This window comes from Papaver somniferum, chromosome 1, assembly GCF_003573695.1.
Source record: "Papaver somniferum cultivar HN1 chromosome 1, ASM357369v1, whole genome shotgun sequence".
NCBI lineage: Eukaryota > Viridiplantae > Streptophyta > Magnoliopsida > Ranunculales > Papaveraceae > Papaver > Papaver somniferum.
This window is the reverse complement of record NC_039358.1, coordinates 5,017,122-5,023,159: the sequence shown is the minus strand read 5'-3', so window position 1 is coordinate 5,023,159 and position 6,038 is coordinate 5,017,122. Positions and strand designations below refer to the sequence as shown.

Here is a 6,038-nt window from a genome sequence, read left to right as displayed (position 1 = left end):
TTGAAGTTATCACCAAGGTATTACGGGCCATACGAGATTACTCAGAGGGTGGGGCAGGTTGCTTACAGACTGAAAATGCCCGACGATTCCAGACTTCATCCAGTATTCCATGTATACTTGCTGAAGAAAAAATTTGCGGACTGCCTAGAGGTTTACACTTCATTGCCCACAGTTCCAAATGATGAAGATTTTATTGGTCCTTACCCGCAAGCAATTCTGCATCGTCGCACTAGAAAGAAAATGAAAGAGGTGTTGGTGCACTGGCAAGGGTTGTCTCTAGCAGATGCAACTTGGGAGGAGTTAAAGGTTCTGCAACGACGATTTCCAAATATAATCCTGTTTGCTGCGTTCCCTCGAAGAAAACTGGTTCAATTTAATCAACATCTTTTTTTTTTCTTGATACGCGAAAGCCGGGCCCAGGCCCCTACCCGTACCCAGCCAGTTGGACTGGCCCCACTGCCAGACCCAACACCGCTCAACCCACTGTACAACTAATCTACCATAAACCTTTACGGCAGCGAGGATTGAACCCCTGACTTCCTCCTTACTGAAGTTGATGGGATACCACTGAGCTATGCTCTTGGACCCTCAATTTTACATCATTCAATAGTTTTTACATTTTAAACTGGAAGATAGAGAAGCCAAGGAAAAATCCGCAATCACTAACTGATTTCACGGTAGATGCAAGGCCAAAGACAAGATCTCTAGTAGCAGGACGTAACACACTTCTAACACCATTATACCATTTTAGTATAGCTATAAGACAAGGATGCATTGGCCATTACTACTGCAAATCTCAATAAAATAGTAGATGCAACTTGGTCGCACTACCACTACAAGAAAAAACCCTTCCTACAACATTTACATTTGATATAAACTGTCAAAATATTCAATGTTAACAACTTCGGATAAAAATGTGCTAATAACTATATCTTATAAAAAAAAAAAGATAAAATACAACTCGTCCACCATTGAACTTCTTAACGACAAGAAATTAAGTAACCTCATTTGCCTGCTGTTGATGAAAGGATTGTGTACTGTCCAGAAACAAGGATAATAGTTTAGTGAGACCCCCAAACCATCTACCCCTATATGACTTTCTCCCATCCATATCTAGCTCACTGTGCCAAGTAAGCAGCCAGTGACAGTCTAATTCACCCAATTTATATGCAGGAACCCATAACTAGCATAGATATGAGCTACGATTCCTATACAACTTCCATCAATCTAAGAGTCATACACAAAAGTTTCCCAAATGCCAAACACACCCTTTGAAGAACCTTTTTCAATCTCATTCATAGACACATGACTTTGAAGATAAAAACATTGGTGTAGCACTATCCAATATCAACTAGCATATCGCATCCCCATTCTTGACAAGGATTTGTAATGTTTTGCACAGACAAATATGAGAAATATTTCAATCATGAACAATCAGATCCAAGACCAAATATATAGCTTACACATATACATAGAATGTCGTATGATTTCAGATTTTCATCAAGAAATGCTTTTCCTACCTATCGTAAAGACCTTTCACGTAAGTCAGAATAAATTAGACATGAATGTAAAGAAGAAATTACTACTGGGTGAACATGACAGAGTTATGAATTCACCTGATGCTCTAAGCTAGCCCAAAATTTCGCAAGATCCTTCCGCTCTTTGCGGATTAACGCGTAGGTTTTATCTGCAAGAGGCTTCTCATTTGTATCGCAGGGTATACAGTGATGTCTTTTCCATTCAGCTTTCTTGTTCCTAAATATTCCGCAGACAGTAGACAACTTAGATTTAACACTTTTTCTTCATCTTCCTTGGTCAACCAATAACTTCGATTCAACTCGTTGGCATCATGTATCGAAGTGAGCCTTAACCTACGAAACCTCTCTAGGTTCGATTTTTTTTCCAGATCTGAGGATCTGTATTTTGTAGTGATTTTCAGTTTGTGGTGCAAAGTTTCGACTCTTCTGCGGTTAGAATGAATGTGATAATAGTTTTGGGGTTAGGGCTAAAGTTATTTAGGTGAACCCGATGGGCATAAGTAAAAGTCGGGTCATTTTATGGGCCCTTAATGAAGTGCGGTAACGGAACTTGGGCTAAGGCCCAAAAATGTCCTTGTGCAATTTTTTCCGTGGGAATTGCATATATATATCCCTAGTGGGCCTTCATAAATACCCATGTCAATAATATTTATATCATTGCGTCTTTAAGAAGATTCTGATTTTATTAATAATCCCACGAATATCCTCTACACATTATTAAAGTTTAAAGGATTTGACGTTACTTTTCAATTTCAGATATGAAACTTTCTCTCTTCTCCTCCTTATCACCTCCGTCATCGCCGTCTTCTCGACCTCCTTTTTTATCGGACTGAATAGTGATGATGGTGGTGGAAGAAATCAAATCTCAACCACAACCAGCAACGCCACCACCATTTTAGAGTCAGAGAAAAATATTTTAGAGAGAAGATATTTAAGATCGAGAGAGAGAGATATTCAATTGAAAATCAAACCAAACTCATCACCACCGCCATCTTCATCATCACCACCTCTGCAACTACTCCCACCTTCGCTGCCGACAACTACATCAAAATTCAGTCGAGAAGTATCATCAACAAGGGATGAAACCTCCTTCTTCTTTTACAATTGATTTTTAAAAGCGGATCCAAATAAATCGAGATCTGATTTTTAGGTTTTGATTTCTGATTTCCTTTGAGTTAAACTTATTCGATTTGTTGTTTATTTGTTTCATCTACTTTGTCAATCAAATTATGAAGATAAGTAAAGATGATGATGGTGGCGGCGGTGGTGGTTCTGGTGGCAGCAACAGTGGAGGATGTATGTATATGATTAATTCCTATTTTTCTAAAACTGGTCTGGTTTTTGATTATATGTCAGTATATAGTGAACTGTTTACTTTTAGGATGTTGTAGTTGGTGGTTGTTTTGGTTGTGTGGTGGTGGTAGTTGTTGATATGGTGGTGAATGATTTTAGTGGAGATGGTGGTGGTGTGTTGTGAAGGTGCTGGTGGTGGGTTTTGTTGGGATGGTGGAATCAACAACGGGGATTGGCTTATTTTGCAACTATTTTAGCTTCAGGAGAAGATTTGGGGACTACTACATTGGGGATTATGGTACTGAAATCACCAACAATGCATGATATCAATTATTTGTGGGATCAACCCCTACCGTTGATACGATTTTATGGGATCAACTATTGTTGTTGATCCAATAAATGGATCAACTCGTGTTGTAGACACCATTTTTTATGGGATAAACTATTGTTTTTGATCCATTCACTGGGATCAACTTTCATTGTTGACACAAAAAAGATGGAGTACTTTATCAGTTACTCTTTGGATGTTGTAGTTAGTGGTGGTTGTGGTAGTGCGGTTGTGGTAGTTGTTGATATGGTGGTGGATGATTTTGTAGTGGAGATGATGGTGGTGGTGTGTTGTGTTGTGAATGTGCTGGTGGTGGCTTTTGTTGGGATGGTGGAATCAACAATCCAAGTTATTCCTTGTATTTTATTAGTACTCGCAGTTTCTGTTGGAGGAAATCAAATCAAGAGAGATAGATATAAACTCGTTGATGTACTTTTAATTGATTGAGTCTTGTTGATTCTCTTAAAAGTATATTCGAGTTTGTCCATACAGATTGCTAAGCATAATATTGGGTGGTGTTGTTAGACCCCCGCTTTTTCATTCCTAATTCCCGTATATTTTTTATTTATAGTTTCCTAATTCACGTATCCACTTAAGAATATAGCCTCTGAAATGAATGAGGTCAGCGATTTTGTATTACATAGTCTTTTACTTTAGGGGAAGGCATATTCTTCCGCTAAATTGTCTCTCTGATATGATATAATATAGTGCATACATCTTAACTTATTGTTTTCTTGATGTTAATTTAACAAATGATTTGACGTGATCTATTATAAATCAGAGTAGTATCTGCATGGTAATTGGAGATCTATGATGTTCATATGCCGGTAATTTTAGGTAGTTTTGGTGATCCCCGATTTTCTTTCCACTTATGTTCTTCGTTTTTACTGATGTTTGTTCTCAACCTTTCTGTGTATAAGTATTTATGCTGTTTCAGGCTTTTAGTTATCCATGTTCAAGTAACACCATCAATTTGTTTTGAGGATGTATTTCTTGATTTTGCCTACCGTTGTTAATGGGTAGTGGATCACTTTAACAAATTAAAAGTTACGCATCATGGTGTAATTGTTTTGCATTGGTATATTTTTTAAATGTTAAGATAAAAACTTCTTATATTTTCGTGGAATTGGAATACTATTGAATCGTTATGTTTCTTAACGAATCGTTTTTAATATATTGTATTTCAAGGGAGAGTGCTTAAAGATCGTCATCTTTGTTTTTGAGATGGACTTGGATCTGGCATGTTCCGCACTTATAGTTGAAGCGAGGGTGACACCTAGTCCTACTAAATCTAATTTTTTTCCGGATCGATTAATTAGTTTTTCCAAGTGACGAGTTATTTATATACATTTCTTTGATCAAATCTTCTATGACAGGAAGCATTTCATATGGTATGCACTATTTAGAGCAAGCAATCTATTTTATATATGTATCATGTTTTTTTAGTGTCTTTAATATCAGATATTGATGCAACTATATACTGAGTGTGATTTTTCATTTAAGTACAGGGAGTTGGAGTCTAGAAGAGCAGTTGAGTTACACGATTGATTCTTAACGAAAGTGTATGATATTCGAAGAAAGCTAGATCAGTACATTATCTTCGACGTGAAGCACTTTATACGTACTCCGACTATCTAAAGTCGTCAATCTACTTTATATTAATAATCATTTCTTTTTAGTTTCTCTATTATTTAGCGTGGTACAAACAGGATTTGGCTAAAGTGGAAGCCATTACTAGAGTTTTGAAATATTATTATGACTTTGTATTTTTACTTTTAAGTTGCGAAGTCCCGCCTCTCCAAATGGGGGCTGAATTCTCATCATACCCGGTGCGTAGCACGGGTTTCATGCTAGTCTCTTATAAAACCTTATCTTGGATATAGTACGGGTATGGGTCATAATTGCATCAATATTGTACCGGATTGATAGAGATAGATTCATGTAGTATCAAATCGGTAAAAACAAATTCTGCAACACTAGTCCAATGTGATACTGAACCTCTGAGAATCTTGTGATGCAATCATGCAACAAGCCATGGTGCAAATGAACTCATATGATTGAGGAACTATAGCTAGGAAAAAGAGTGCTGTTGTCAATATTTTTCAATTTGAGCAAATCCTAAACTCTAGCTAGCCGCAAAAGGAATTGCTCAATAGTAAATTAATCCCCAGCTAAGACCCCTACATTGTCTCCCATAAGTATATTTTGTTTTAAAGTGCACCCTTTTGATTGAAATTAGTATACAATAATAATAATAAAACACCCATCATATCAATTTCTTTCTTTAATGTACATCTCCTGATTATTCAATATCTTTCCAGTACAAGGCCTGTTTATTTTTCTCCATTGGATCCTTCATAATGGTCAATACTCATCGATATTTGCGGCCACTTTGTCTACATTATGGCTGTGTTCACAGTTTGCACTCCTTTTGCCAACCACAACTAATGGGTCAGGTGTAGATAGGGCCAAAGCTATAACTTATAATCAAGTATGCTTTCATAATGATTCTTTAATTAAGCTTTACTAAGTACTTACTGCAAATTAATAGTTATTAATACTCGACTAGCCGAAATAGAAAAATGTGATCTCCTCTTTCTCTTTTCTTCCATTAAGCATGGAATGATTCATATGGCTGCATTAAATTATAATCTCGTGAGCTTTTATGATGTCCGATGAAATAATGAGAGATGCTAAAATGGTGGACATCTAACTCTAAACCAATTGGCAAGTGGCAAATAAGTTGACAAATTTTTATGCTTGTGCCGCAGTAATCAGATATTAATACTATTAATTATTTTCAACCCAAGTGCAAGTAATTCGCATAAAAAACTAGAGACACGCATGGACCTTGAGCTAGATTTTCATGTGCCCTATGA

At 36.7% G+C, this 6,038-nt stretch overlaps 1 long non-coding RNA gene across 1 annotated transcript; it reads right to left on the bottom strand.

The window, feature by feature from the left end:
• Positions 1-866: 866 nt before the first annotated feature.
• Positions 867-1,980, bottom strand: LOC113325208. Its single transcript, XR_003347988.1, has 2 exons — positions 1,617-1,980; positions 867-1,372 (listed from the first exon to the last, which is right to left on the bottom strand). It is a non-coding gene; the product is annotated as an uncharacterized LOC113325208 (long non-coding RNA).
• Between the last annotated feature and the right edge of the window lie 4,058 nt (positions 1,981-6,038).